A 15,948-nucleotide genomic window follows, 5' to 3' on the forward strand; every position below is an offset into this window, starting at 1 on the left:
TCCGTCACCATCTATCTATCTTCCAATTTCGGTTCGAAGGGCACAAGGAGCTGCACTCAACACCCTATTTCTCGGTTTGTATCCTATGGAAATTTATCTAAGTCTTACAAAGCTTTTGTTACTAATATTGATTCTGTAAAAACTCCAAAAAATATAGAAGAGGCTCTTGAATCAGCTAAGTGGAGACAAGCTGTGATGGAAGAAATGAAGGCCCTCAAAAACAATGAAACATGGGAAGTTTCGAATCTACCTAAGGGAAAAAAACAGTAGGACACAAATGGATCTTCACTACGAAATTTAAACCCGATGGCCGTATTGACCAATACAAGGCTCGACTTGTGGCTAAAGGCTTCACTCAAACTTATGGTCTTGACTATGACGAGACGTTTGCACCGGTTGCCAAGCTAAACACCATTCGAGTCCTCCTATCTCTTGCTGCCAACCTTGATTGGCACTTGACTCAATTGGATGTAAAAAATGCTTTCCTCAACGGAGAATTAAGTGAGGAAATGTACATAGATTTCCCACCCGGGTTTGAAGAAAGTAAGGGCCAAGTGTGTAAGTTGAAGAAATCCTTGTATGGGCTGAAACAATCTCCACGGGCGTGGTTCAGCCGATTTGTAAAAGCTATGACCAGCAGAAATTATACTCAAGGGCAGACAGACCACACCATGTTCTACAAGCACTCATAAAAGGGAAAATGCTGCATCCTCATCTTTTATGTGGACGATATAATATTAACAGGAGATGACTCAAGCGAAATTGTGAGGTTGAAAAAATTCATTGGTACAGAGTTCGGGCTTAAAGACTTGGGGAATCTTAAATACTTTCTTGGTATGGAGGTAGCAAGGTCCCAAATAGGTATTTCCATCTCCCAAAGGAAATATGTTCTTGATCTACTGTCAGAAGTTGGTTTGATGGGCTGCAAACCAACCGAAACTTCTATGGAATTTAACCTTAAATTGGGAACTGATAAGGATGGAGAAGAAATCGACAGGGGGAGATATCAACGACTAGTAGGAAGACTCATCTACCTATCTCACTCCCCGCCCGCACATAGCCTTCTTGATGTAAGTGTTATCAACAAGACATGCATGCCCTCAAGGAGAAGCACCTAGAAGTCGCATATAGAATATTAAGGTATCGAAAGGGACTCTGGTAAAGGCTCGCATTTCAAGAAAAGCGCCAACAGAATGTGGAAGTCTACACCGATGCGCATCAAGGTGTTCTGATAATGATAGACGCCTATAAGTGGCTATTGTAGTTATGTTTGGGGTAACCTCGTGATGTGGAGAAGCAAAATAGTCTGTTGTAGCACGCAGAAGGCAGAGGCGAGTATCGAGCACTATCTCATGGTATATGTTAAGGAGTTTGGATACAAAGACTTATGGGGAACTAAAAGTGCCTTACACGTGCCTATGAAAATGTCTTTGTAACAACCAGCAAATTGTCAAGATAGCACATAATCCTGCATCATGATCGCACCAAACATGTGCAAATAGATCGCCACTTTATAAAAGAAAAAATACACTCAGGAGAAGTGTGCATCACTTACCTACCTACTAGACAACAAGTTGCAGACGTATTAACTAAAAGTTTGAACAGAAACATGTTTGAAGAAGTTATTGGCAAGCTGGGTTTGATAAACATCTACACTCCAACTTGAGGGGGAGTGTTGGAATTCCTAAGATTAAGGACATAAAACTTACCTTATTACTAGGAGTTCTTTTGTAAATAGAAACTAATCTCAGTCACTGATTCTTAGGAAGTTACTTTTTTTTAGGGATTGTTTTCCTTGTTTGTGTGAATTCCTCTCTTTATAGGTGTAAACTAATTAGCAGAATAATAAAATAATCTTTTTCTAAGTTTCTTCAGGGACTTTCATGATACTTCTATGTATCATGCTAGTAATTATCTTGTTGTTGATTTGTCTTCTATCCGAAGGACAAAAATGTTCATGAGGAGGCAATAATTGTAGTTCTACTTTTTATTTAGAACCCAAGATTTGTAAAAGAGAAAGGAAATTAAGAGAACATTGTTTAGACAGAGGTAAGAGTTACAATCCCAATTGATTCCTACAAATTTGCCAACTATATACAACTAACACTTTCCCTAAAACTAATGTATAGATATTGGTAACCATGAAATTAGGTGAGATAGTAAGAGTTTATCGTATATTAACTAGTGGTTGAAGGTCGGACCTTAGCCTTGAATATGGAACTGCTCTAAACCTTGTGGCCAATGTCTCCCCCTTTAATGGGCTTCTCGCCTTAGGTATGAAGTAGCTTTAAAACTCATGACCAGTGCCTACTTCTTAATGGGCCTACAAAACACAGAAGATTAATTATTGGGCTCACTCCAATAGATTTTTTTAGAAACCAAAAAATATATATAGATATTGATCATGTCCAACTTGTTACATAGATGGTCAATTAAATTTTCATTCAATGCCTTTTGTGAATGAAAAACGAGTTTGGATTGCATAATGTTTGATTATAGGTATGGAAAACAATATAAATTTAAAATCCTTTAAAATTTGTAAATTATTTTGAAATGTTTATAAACTTAAAAACAAGTTTTTAAATGACTTGAAAAATATACAAAATTATTTTAAAAATGTTTCTAAGTATTCTTAAGCAATTTTAAGGTTATGTAAGCAGTATAAGCTTATCAATATAACTAAGTCAATAATCAAAATTACATAGAATGGGAGCATTGTATCAATACAACCATGGACAAATCGATGCATCTAAAGACATTTATTGATACATTAAGAGTTGTATCAATACGTCCATGATGTCCTTAGATGTATCAATACGCCATGAATCAATATAATTCTCCCCTTCTATGCAATTTTGATTACAAACTTAGTTGTATTGATATATCTCAAGCTTGTACTAATACATAGTCTCAAAATTGCTTAAAACACTTAAGAACATTTTCAAAGGTCACTCAAAAATATTTCTTATATTTTCTAAGTCATTTAGAAATTTCTTTTGATTTTAAGAACACTAATTTTTAAAGTTATTAAAATAAATTTTACAAATTTGATTAATAGATTTTAAAATTTATTTTGTTATATAAAATAGTTGAAAATAAAAATTTTGGGAATTTGAACCACCTTCGATAAAATCCTAATTATCAAATTTAAAATAAAAGGCAAAATTAATGTTAAAGGCCACTTTTTTTTAAAAAAGAAAAGAAAAGAAAAACAAATTAGATTATTTTTCATCTTATATCAAACGCGTTTTTTCCTTGACAATTTAGCTTTCTTGATTAGATGGTTTAAATGTTGGAAAAAAATTGGTTTAAAAGCGATTTTTTATCACAACAGAAAAGTAAAAATTTGAAAACTTAACTATTTTGTGATATTTATAGCAATAAATTTTTCCTAAAAAGTACTTGTATTTTGTATGAGACTAATCCTAGACATTCTTGACTTTCAACCGAATGATCTTCTCCATTATTCTCTTACCAAAAATAGCTTTGAGTGTGGTCTCGAACAATCACGAATCAAATACAAAGCCAAGAATAATTTTATTATTTTCAGTAGGAAAGTAAATCTCTCTTTATAGAAATTGATAGAATTGTTTTTCCTAGAAAATTGAATTTATACTTAGAAGATAAAATCTGAATATTTTAGGACAAAATAACAATATCTCAAAATATATGTGTTTATCTCTGCCAGTTCCATCTATTTATAGGAAGACATTGAAGAATTTTGGTTGAATTAGTAGAATACAAATAATACTTATTTAATACAAAAACAAGTCATCTTATTCTACTAGGAGAGAAGGGCGACTAACCTTAGTTAATTATACTAAGGTTGCAACCCCTCATACACATTATGAGGGGTTTTGGACCTCTCCTATATAAGGTCCAATTATACATGCTTATTGAACTTTTAACTCGACACTTTATAATTTAATCCAACCCAATATATGTTTTTTAATTTCCCAAAATAAATATTATTTATTAAATTAATTAATTTTAATTAAATAATTTTCTCAACCCAATTCTAATTTCGTTAAAGTTAAAGCAACTTTATTGTAAAAGAATTTATGAGAAAATATATTTAATTTTCATATTCAACATATTCACAATAACCAATAAATTTAATTTCATTTTCAAACTTCAATTATTAAATAAAATTGAAAAAATTAAATTAATTCTCAAGTTATTTCTATACTTATTGAAAAATCACATTCATTTCCGAATGTAATACATTTCTCTAACTTTATCATATCTATCAACTTTTGTTTCATTTGATTCTAAATGCAATTTGTTTCTGGTTTCAACGAGCTAGCAAAGAGATCAATTGAACATATGTAACTAAGGCTCAAATGATTTATAATTAAGTTCCAAGTTTTTGCCTGTAACACCCTATACCCAACCCGAATCACTGAGTCGAGATATCAGATGTTACAACACATGAACACGTAGCAAGAATTTAAAACAATTGACATGTAACCCTTTTCCTATAACACTTCTTATTATTTTATTAAGAGTCTTCATAATAAAAGAATTAAAGGAAATGTCTAATAATACATCAAACTTTTAAAATCAATATATGACATTACAACTTAGAAACTTTGCCAAGGAAAGACTTTTAAAGCGTAGTGTAATGAATGCCTATTCTTCAGAATGCCCTCTGTATGCATAATATTGCAACTCGCATTGCTATTCTAGTGCATTTCTAGCTGGTCCCTCTAGACGTACCCACTCTTAAGTGGAATTTGCAACATAACCAAACTTGATCGCCTTATACACAAATCACCTTGAAGCAATTATTGTTGATATCCTTATTTTGATTATTTTGGATTTCCTTTCTGTCTTCGGCAAATACCTTTCCAATATCAGATGCATGCTATACGCCAACTTCCATACTTGATCATTTTATACACAAATCAACTCATAGGAATATTTCTGGATTCACTACTCAATATGAATCTTATTTCTGTTATGACAACCAGTTGCATTTCTCATAGCAATACCTATACAAACTTACCTTCTGCAAATTGTCACTCAGATGGTCGTTAAACACTTATTCCAGAATGGTGCACTTACAGATATTACTCTTGGTGGATACTCATACTAGCTGATTTTTAAGATAAACTTCATACCGATTCTTAAAATAAATTGACAATTATTAAATTACTAGTCAAATCACATCTTGTTCTGATAGATGATACATTTTAAATCATTCCAAGGAATCCCAAACAACCATGATACAAATAGACTCCAGATAACCTCTATACTTGACACGTAGATTACTTATATTTGACAAATACTAGATAATTCAGATTACTTCCTTACATATCATAAGCAAATTCAAATCTGACATCTATTAGACTACTCATGATTTCGAATACGTCAAATTACCCATATTGACATACTACTGTGGCAGATTTGCCTTTCAGAGAATTCTTTCAAGAAATGTCTTCAAGTCATAATTAATTTCTGCCATAAGTCTATCAAAAGTAGAGATACTTTTACACTTACCAGTTTTTTATCATATCATTAGCTAGAAGAGAAGTCTTAAAGCTTACCTACATCACGAAACAAAAGCGTTTGACTAGATTTCACTTCAAGGATGTTACATAATAAGTCACACAAATATGACAGTATATGCGATGCAGGCTTTATAGAGGATTACATGTTTATTGTTCCATTGGATTAAATCAAATGGTGTCATGGGGTTTCTCCTACACGGTCTTATACATATTTTCATGTCGTGATTTGTCAGTTTAGTCTACATATCACTAGAGGCATCACTATGAGTATTTTTATTGTTATATAATGTCATAGGTCTTCGTCACATGGTCTTACACATCTTTATACCGTGTTCTGCCAGTCTAGTTTACATTTTACCAGAGGCTACACCATGAGTATTTTTTTTTTTTTGCTATATAATGTCATAGGTCTCTACCACATGGACTTACACATGTTTTCATTTTGTGATCGACCAATATGGTTAGCAATACAACTGCCCTACCAAAGGCATCACAAATGGATGTTTTACTCAGAATTCACTTGCCTAGATTTCTTCACACACCTGACTAATTCATACGCTTTCATATCAGAATTTTACATGCATACTTACCATTCAACTTCTTATTCAAACAACTCACACGTATCATCCTTACACATATAAAATCTTTACAATACTTCACGTACACACTTACACCCATCAGTTATATTAAATGACATCAACATACTAATTTTCATTGTAATCTAACATATATGAGTCAAAATAAAAACTTACATGAAACTCACCTTCACTATAGCTCAGAGTTCTAAATCTAATCGTCTTTCCCGAAATAGCAGCAACAATTGCTTAAAAGAACCAGAAACTTCATTTTAAAACTCATTTACAGATAGTTTATTGACATCTCAATTACAAAAGACCCTTATGCATAACCTCTTAATTATAATCTATTATTTTATGTTTCTTTACATCCTTACTTTTTCAAAATCGTAATATGTAGAGCTATTAGACTTACCAAGAGGTTGAAATATCCACAAATTATCCTAAAATCCTTAGCTTCTAGTTTAATGAAGAAGGAAAGAATGCTTAGGTTTAAGAAGAAGAACCTGAATGTAAAACAGAAAGAAGAAATGTCGTTTCAGGGTTCCTTTCTTACCATATATATATACTTAATTCTCCTCAGTGGATATTGACAAAGGTTACATGCATACAGAAATTGTCCCTTAAATGGCCTACAAAAACCAAAAGAGTTATAAAAGAGATTTATGTGTCAGTGCTAGTTGACCAATCAATTCAGTTGGCTCTTAACCAGATCTTGTTACAAACCTACTTTGCACAATTTTAAAGCAACTGGGTGTATTATACCTAGGTGGTGACTCGCGTATGACGTGGTCTTAAAGACACTTTAGTCCCTTACAACTTTCACAAATACTTAGTAGGCGCTTCACGTTTAGCCAACACTCTGAGGCATAACCTTCATTTTCCGTACTCTTTCTTAAATCGAATAATATCCCAAGATGAAGTCCTTAGATACTTGTATGAGCAAATACCTTTTGCGCCAACTTTAGTTCACCAAAAGTTTGTAGATTGGTGAACTACACTGCCAAAGTTCGTCAAAACAGGCAACATTCATGTCTACACGCTTTTTTTCTCGAATATTCCAAATTTGGAGTGTGACATCGCATATTAATTATAAACTCATTTATTCATGAAGTCATTCATTTATAGTATCATGACCGAGTTCTCGCCAATTAAATATCTTTACGAAAGCTACTTGATCTGTACTCATCTAATAACATTGTCATAATTCTGTTACCTTTATAGGATATCCTTAATCTCTTTGGGATAAAACCGCTTTCAATATGATCCTATTTTATCTCATGGTAACCATTACATCTTCTTTCATGAAGAGTCAATTACTATCGAATAGTAATTAAGCCATTCATCATAAAAACAAATTACCCGTGAACATATTTACTTTTCATCTATCATATAATTCTAATGAAAGGATATTATTTACCTATTTATTGGGCTATGAATTTCACTATTGCGAATGGTGCTATATACTGCAGAAGTCGTATACCTAACACATCAGCTTTCGATTCTTTATCTATTTGAACTTAGGTTTTCACTTAAATCAAAGCATATGACTCACGCATACATAGCCCATCATGCACTCAGGATTAAGATATGTCACACTATGAATATCGCAAGTGAATAAACACAAAAATAAATTCAGGATCTATTCTACCTAGGTCCTGTTTGATGTATTGTTAGTCCAATCAGTCACAACTATATATCTATCTTCTAGGAGTCATTTTCTCCGATGCTCAAGATAAAACATCTTCCCAATTAGACTTGATACATGACATACATCTTTCAATTAGTTTTCTCATTTCTGATTAGACTAAGAACATGTTTAGGTTCATTTACCAAAAAAAATTATTTTTCCATATTACAATTCAACCACGTAATATCGCTTAGTATTTGTTATTCATTAGATAACCAAAAAACTAATATTTGCTTCCATTTAATGTAATTCATGAATAATTTTAAGGGTATTAATATAATTCATGGATAATTTTATAAAATCAATTTGTTCGGAAAAAATTACAAGTATACAAACGAATATATTACACTTAGGGAACTAGATCCAACATTAAATGTAATGGCCTAAATTTAAGGTTATCGGAACAGTGGTTTCGTAATCACAAATCCGATTTATAGAGAAATTTATTTCAATATTTTTGCATGAAAATTGATATGATAGGAAAATCATATGAAAATATTGATAGAAAAATTTTACCGATTTAGTGGTTAGTTAGAAAAAGAAATTATTGAAGAAATTGGGTAAAAATAAGTTATCGGGACCTCTATCTTGTAAAACCGAGTCGAAAATAATTTTATAAATATTTATGAAATGTTATTAGTGTGATATTAAAATTTCGTTAGGAAATTTTAATGTTTGGGTAGTCAATTAAATGAAAAGGACTAAATTGTAATAGGTGTAAAAGTTGCTAGAGTGATTAAATAGCTTAAGAGTCTAATGAGAAAGGATTTAAAAGGCAATTAGACCCAAAAGTTATTTGGGCTGGACGTAAAGGGTATGAAATCAGCAGAAAAATTGATAAATTAAGGGTAAAATTAGAATATTGCAAAATTAACTAAATAAAGCTAGGACTAAATAGGAAATATCTAGATTTCTCTTCATTTCTCTTCAATTCCAGCAGCTAAAAACGCCATAGGAGGGTTCTCTAAGCTGGTATTCCATACTTTTTGCACCAAGTGAGTTAATCCTTGCCTTTTTCTAGTAATTTTTGTGTTTCTATGACTTTTACAACTAGGTCCTACTATTAAATTCATTAGTTTTTGATTTCATGGATGAAATTGAAGGTCACCATGGTTGAGTTTTGTAAGATTATGATGAAATAGAATGAAATTAAAGCTTTAATTTGTTTATGAGATGATTTTATTAGGTAATTTCAATAGAAATTAATTTTTAGGACCTAATTGTAAAAATGCTTGGAATTAAAGTCTATTGCTGAAATTCTGATTCCTAAAGGTTGTAAACTAGTTTAAGGTGATAGAATAAAATGTTAATTGAGAAAAATCAGCTCAATTGAGAGGCTAATTGAGTAGGGACGAAATTATCATTTATTAAAAGCTTAGGGGAAAAATGGTAATAAACAGCTTGCACAAAAACAGTTTGGACAGCAGCAGTAGACTAACTTTGAAAAATCACCATAAATTTTAGAAATCGAATTAGAAGATGAAAAAAATATAGAATTAAAGCTTATTGAGTCAAGTTTCTCATAGAAGAAATAGTGTAAGCAATAGATTTGTAAATTTTGAGATATAATGAATTTTGTGAGACAATGTCAGAATGAATTCGGGTTTCCCTATTTTGACTTTTAAAAATCATAAAAATTTAATAAAAATAATTATGGGCTTAAATTTATATTTCTAGAATCCTTAATGAGTCTATTTTTAATAGAAACAAACGAGAACATTATTTGAATTCGTATGAAGAGATAATTAATTTTAGTGAAAAGGGTCGAACTGTAAACAGCAGAACAGGGGTGACTTTAAAGAATAAACTGTACTTATTGGCTAAACCAAAATTCTTAAAATTTTATGGTAAAAATATATATGAGTCTAGTTTCAGGAAAAATTAACGGATATTAATTTGGAGTTCCGTAGCTCAAGTTATAAATAATTTAGTGACTATGACTTAAGTAGACAACTTTGAATGAATTATAAATAATAGTTGAATTATAGAGAATGTTGCATATGAACATGAAATGTATTAAATTGATAATTAAATTTATTTATTTAGATCCGTAAGATTCAAATACTGAAGCTAGATCGAGGAAAGGAAAAAGTTCGGGATTAGTAGATTTTTTTTGTTTACAAACAAGTATCAAGGTAAGTTCGTGTAACTTGAATTATATTCTTAAATGCTTGAAATGCATGTTTTGTATATGAATATGATTTGAATGTTCATTATATGGAAATTTATGAAACATTGATATATTTGATAAAATGGGAAGAAATCCCGTTTGAATGAAAGGAAAATTCGATGGATCTCTGTAAAGGAATTGACGGTAAAAAGGATTTAGCTCGGACGGGTGATCCTATCCTAATATAGCCCTCCCAAGAATATGTGTAAAATGGATTTAGCCGGACGGTAATCCGACTTAGGTCTCAATTTAGCTTTGACTGGTAATTCGGATCCAAGCTCATTAGAGTAATTGTCGCTGGGATTTAGCTTCGACCGTAATCCCACCGCAAGGTTGAGGTTCAGGAGTGTGCTCTCCGAAATGGATATGTCGCACATGAATATGAATTGACGGACCTGGAATTGTACAATAAATGTGTACCTCTGAAAATCCATTGAAATTCTGATAAATTTAACGGGATAAATATGGAAAAATAACAAGGAAATGGAAATCATGGTATTGACGAGCTCATCAATCATAGTATATATTATTGGTACATGGAAATTATTGTACTAACTTGAATGTTGAGTTTGTGCATATTAGGGTAATAATGCATTGAACGGATATAGGAATGTTTATTGTATTGTATTGAAAATATTAGGTAAGTATAATTCTTGTTACATGAGGTTACTAAGCACAAAGTGCTTACCCCGTTTCCTTTTTCCCTGTTTTGTAGTGTTAAGAGCTCGGAGGTCAGATTTGGTCGGAGACACATCACACTATCAACCTCAGGACTTCAGTATATAAAGAAACTTTACTTTGGAAATCAATGGCATGTATAAGCTAATAAAGTAAATGATTCTGTGAAATGAATGTAGAGTTAGCCATTGGTATGGTTAACAAACCTGGTTTTGGGTATGTGATGACGTTATTTTATAAATATGCATGAATTTATCTTGAAATATGTTGAATTGGATTGGTTGATTTGGATTGGTCTCGATGTAGTATTGCAGAGAAGGTTAGATATCTGTAAAGGGATTATATTGAGTTTTCCTAAAAAAAAATAAAAAAAATTTCGTAAACTCCGGTAATACCTCGTACCCTATTCCAGCAATGAATACGGGTAGGGGGTATTACATTAAATGCTTGCATTTTTCACTCATATGGCTTAGGTTTGAATACTTTTTTAAGTTTATTTCATTTTTTTTATGAAATGAAGAAAACAAAACTCAACAACTAACTAGTTCTTGTGATCAAAGCATCCTAACTTAAAAGGTACCAACACCAGGCAAAGGTTTATCAAACATATGGAGTTGCAGATTAGATTCAAAGTTGTCAAAGTTATATTTAGCCAAAAATCAATAGCTCGATTCGCTTCTCGACTAATATGAGACATTCATACTTCCCATTCCTGATAGCAAGATCATTAATGATCTAAACCAACGCTAATAATCTACTATCAACCATATCATCATTTAGAATCGAACAACCAAATTGTTGTCGCTCTCCACCATAACTTTCTTCAATCCTTTATCCAAAGCAATTGAAAGTCTATGACTGATTGCCCACAACTTTGCCTCAAGTATTAAAGCAATTTCCAATCGCCACCCATATCCAACTATTAGTCTTCCTACTACTACTCAAGAGCTATTTAAAGCAACAGCTAAGGGTTTCAATCGGTTAACCGACCCGAAATAACATTAATTGAATTAACCGACCTTTCAAAATTTTTAACCGTTAACCGAGTCGAAATTTTTTCAAAAAAATTAACCGAACACAAAATTTTTCGGTTAATTCGGTCAGTTAACCGAATTAACCGAAAATTATATGTTTTTTTAATTTTTGGTTAAAATAAGTATAAAATTAACCGAATTAATCGAATTAACCGAATTACCCGAATTACCTGAATTAACCGAATTAATCGAATTATTTGTATAAAATTATATTTTTTATTTTTATTTTTAGTTTTAGATTTTTATTTTTATTTATTAAATTATTTTTAATTTTTATGATTGGGTTGGGTTGGGTACTTGGGTTAATATATATTAGATTGGGTATTTGGGTTTATGTTGGATTGGTTTTGAGTGAATAGTGGGCTATTTATATATTATAATTTTATTTATTAATTTTTTCGGTTAAACCAAAAAAATTCGGTTAATCGACCAATTTCGAATCGAATTAACCGTTAACCAAAAATTCAAAAAATTATTAACCGACCACTGACCGAATTAATTCGATTAACCGACCGATTAACCGAATTCGGTCAGTTAACCGAATTTTTTCGATTTTACCCGAATTTTGCACACCGTTAGTGACAGCTTCATCACAATTTAGATTAACCCAATTTGGAGGTGGCAATTGCCATCGATCAATCCTCATATCACTACGAATTTGACATTATGCTAGGGCATAATTTCTAGAAATCGGTAAGGCCTAACTTCAGTAACAATCAATAGTATCATTCGCGCTATAGTTCTCTCTTTGAAAAATCCCTGAATTACATTTCTTCTAAAGCCACCAAAAATTGACTACAAACAATGTCTTCCACTCAGCCCTTTACACTAAGTCATTGAACCATTATCAAAACAATTAAGCAACCAAGAATACACATTAGAAGAAAAGCTTTCATGCAAGGTTCCAGGAAATATCCTAGTCCAAACTGCATGATCAAATGTTTAATCTCTCAACACATGTATCATACTCTCAGTCAACACCTTTCAACGTTAGTAAGAAGTTTGCCTTTCCATAGGAACTATAAAATTTTTTTTATTCTCTAGAGGATTGATAGTTTTCATAAAATAGACTAAAGTGTATCTTTTGGTTCCAATCAGCCATCCATTGAGTGTTTTTAATCTAAAATAGTTAACTTTCTAACCTTAGACCTCTTTCACACACACATTTGTCAACTCCAACAGTGTTAGTTCATGCAAGGACTGAAGCAACTTGTAAAGTAATTGATTGGTCCAACACATGGGCAGCTGAATCCCATCTCTAGTTCCCATAGCTATCCACTATATTTGAAACCCATTTGAAACCCAAACATTTTTTAAACCACTGGCCTCTCTATTTTATTTTTGCTTATTAAAGGACTTATATTACGCAACCAAACATCCAGCCAAAATCTCACACTTCTCCCATTACCTAATGCCCAGCTAATGTTACTTTGAAACAACCCTCAGACCTTCAAAAGTGAGTGCCAAACATAAGAGTGGTTACTTCTACCAATAAAGGGGCAACCACATTTAAGGTGATATTTGCTTTTGAGGACTTGGACCCATAGCTCATTATCTTTGGTGAAAATGCCAATCTCTAATTTGAAAAGAAAAGACTTGTTTTGATCACATAATCGCCTTAATCCAAGGCCTCCATTCTCCACATGTTCACGAACAGAGTTCCATCGCACTAATGTGAACCTCAAATGAAATGCCGAGTAATTTTATCAATTTCATTACACATACCCACAGGAATCATGCAAGTCTGTATAAAATAATTTAGAATGGCTAAAAGGATAGCTTTGGCTAATATTACCCTCCCTGCCATGGAAAGTAGTCTTGCATCATAGGAATTAAGTTTATTATGAACCTTGTCCACAACGAATTGAAATGTGATATGTGTTACCCTTTTGTGTAAAAGCGACATCCCCAAATATGTTCCAAGATCCTCGACAACTTGGAATCCCATAAGATGATTTAATAAATTCACATCTTCATGGTCGACATTTGAAAAGAAGTAAACCTTCATCTTCTAGGAATTAATACGGTGCCCAAAAAAGTAACTGAACTTATCGAGAATTGAGCTAACCAGATAGGCCTACTCCATATGTGCTTCACAGAAAAGTATAAGGTCGCCGATGAAGAAGAGGTGTGATACCATTGGACTTCCCCTAAAAAGTTGTACTGACTTCCAGGACTTATCTTGAACTACACCATGAATTAGTTAACCCAATTTTTCCATACAAATCGCAAACATATAAGGTGATGGCGAATTCCTTGCGTAGGTTGAAAAAATTCAGTGAATGAGCCATTCCACAGAATCTACATAGAATAAGATATATAGTGCATAATAATACAAATTAATTCAATTGGTATTCTAACATCAACCAAAAAATCTTGTATAAAGTCCCATCGAACATGATCATAGGCTTTTTCTAAATCAACCTTGATCGCCATCCATCCTTTTTTACTTTTGTGAATTTTCATTGAGCGGACGACTTTTTGCGCAATAATAATGTTGTCAGTGATATAACGACCCAACACAAAGCTGACTTGGTTAGAGGCCACAATATTTGACATAATTGGCTTCAATCTATTCACAATCACCTTAGTCAAAATTTTATAAGGCATTGTGCAAAGGATAATAGGGCGATAAGATACAAATTCTCAAAATAGACTATTTTTGGGATAAGGACAATAAGTGTTTGATTCCAAAAACAGATCCAATACTCCTCCCTAAAAAAATCCCAAATCATGGAATAAACCGAGGAACCCACAACACCCCATTAAGTTTGATAGAATTGCGTATGGGATCCATTAACACCAGGTGCCTCCAAAGGGGCATATTGACCTTCAAATCTCATCATTAGTATCCGGGGACTTCAAAAGATCAAATTCATACTGCCCAATCTTTGGGAAAACCCCTCTCAACATCTCCTTCAACAAAATACAACTTATAAAAAAAGGAAATGGCAATAGATTTAATGATTTTATCGTTATAGCACCAATTAGCCCCATCTAATCAGAGAGTCTGAATTTGATTGTGACAACGACGATTGGTAGAGTTCTATATGCAATAAAGGTTAATCCCTCCCACAAAAACATTCATTTAGTAAGGTTTGGGTTACCATAGCAAACTGTCACAATAAACTAGTAATAAAAAATTATAGATGAAATCTTTAGATGAACAAATTGTGTATGGTTGAACAAAACTTCAACAGAAATAGAGTCCTTCCATAAAATCCAGATGTTGCCAACGAAAATTTTTGCTTCAATTCAGTGTGAAAACGAAAACCCAATTTTCAAAATCACACAATCTGCTTGCCGACCACTCAGTCGAGGTCCAAGCAACGCTACCAATGATGGACTAAAATCTCAGACATATTCAGCAAGAGTACGATGAAATCGAATATGACCCGTACCTTGACAATTCCAAATAGAGAACTTACAATTCATAGGAAAGATCCCAAATGTAAGTAAAAGGATACCCATACTTCAATTGACTAAAATTGAGTCAACATCGACCGCCGACTCCTCATAAGTAGTACTTGAACTTCCTACCTCATTCGCCTTGTGATCCGGTTTAGAATCAATTCCTTCCACAATACCACTCATTGCATCCTTGACTAGAATATCCTTACGAGACCCAATCGAAATTTAACCCCTTCCCCTTGAACTTCTCTTTTAGCTTCTCTCCATTTAATAATATTTTCATTTTCCTTGGACGGAAAAATGGTAGCATCCATCATGAATCCTTCACTTGCTCCATCTGGAACCTTCCCTTCATTACCAATAATATTAGGGTGAGTGTTTTCCTCTACAGAAATAACACAATGACAAGATTGATCAAGAGATGAATATCTCGTCTAGCTTGGTGATGCAAAAGGTTGGGTTCAAAATCTCTTTCCCTTTCTCCAACAAGCCTAGAGTCCAGACCATTAAAGACCACAGTAGCACCCTTTGGACCCTAAATATCACCTTGGACTTTTAACCCAAAGCCCACTGATGTACTACTCTCACCAGGCCCTTTAAGATGCAATTTATGCATCTCTAACCCCGTACTTTACTTCTCTTTACCTAATGCCTGTTTGTTTCTTATTCATAGCTTTAAGCCCAGATTTTGACATCTCTTTCGATTTCCCAATAAAAGGCAAGTTTTGCCCAAACACAAAATTTCATGTTTTACTCCTATTTTTTCCTAAAATATCTTCCGAAACATCCTCTTAAATTGTAGATAGCACATCAAAATTAAATTTCCCGGATTTGGTGCCTTGATTTTCGACGCCTGAAGAGTTACCTATTTTGGGGT

The 15,948-nt window shown here is 32.7% G+C and overlaps 1 protein-coding gene and 1 long non-coding RNA gene across 2 annotated transcripts in view; both read left to right on the forward strand.

The window, feature by feature from the left end:
- Window positions 1-15,948, forward strand: part of LOC108483655 (probable CoA ligase CCL12) — a 29,917-nt gene that overhangs the window by 5,146 nt on the left and 8,823 nt on the right.
- On the forward strand, window positions 9,613-10,889 carry LOC128279374 (uncharacterized). The gene is made up of 2 exons (XR_008269424.1): window positions 9,613-9,913; window positions 10,664-10,889. It is a non-coding gene; the product is annotated as an uncharacterized LOC128279374 (long non-coding RNA).

Source organism: Gossypium arboreum, chromosome 8 (assembly GCF_025698485.1).
Source record: "Gossypium arboreum isolate Shixiya-1 chromosome 8, ASM2569848v2, whole genome shotgun sequence".
Classification (NCBI taxonomy): Eukaryota; Viridiplantae; Streptophyta; class Magnoliopsida; order Malvales; family Malvaceae; genus Gossypium; species Gossypium arboreum.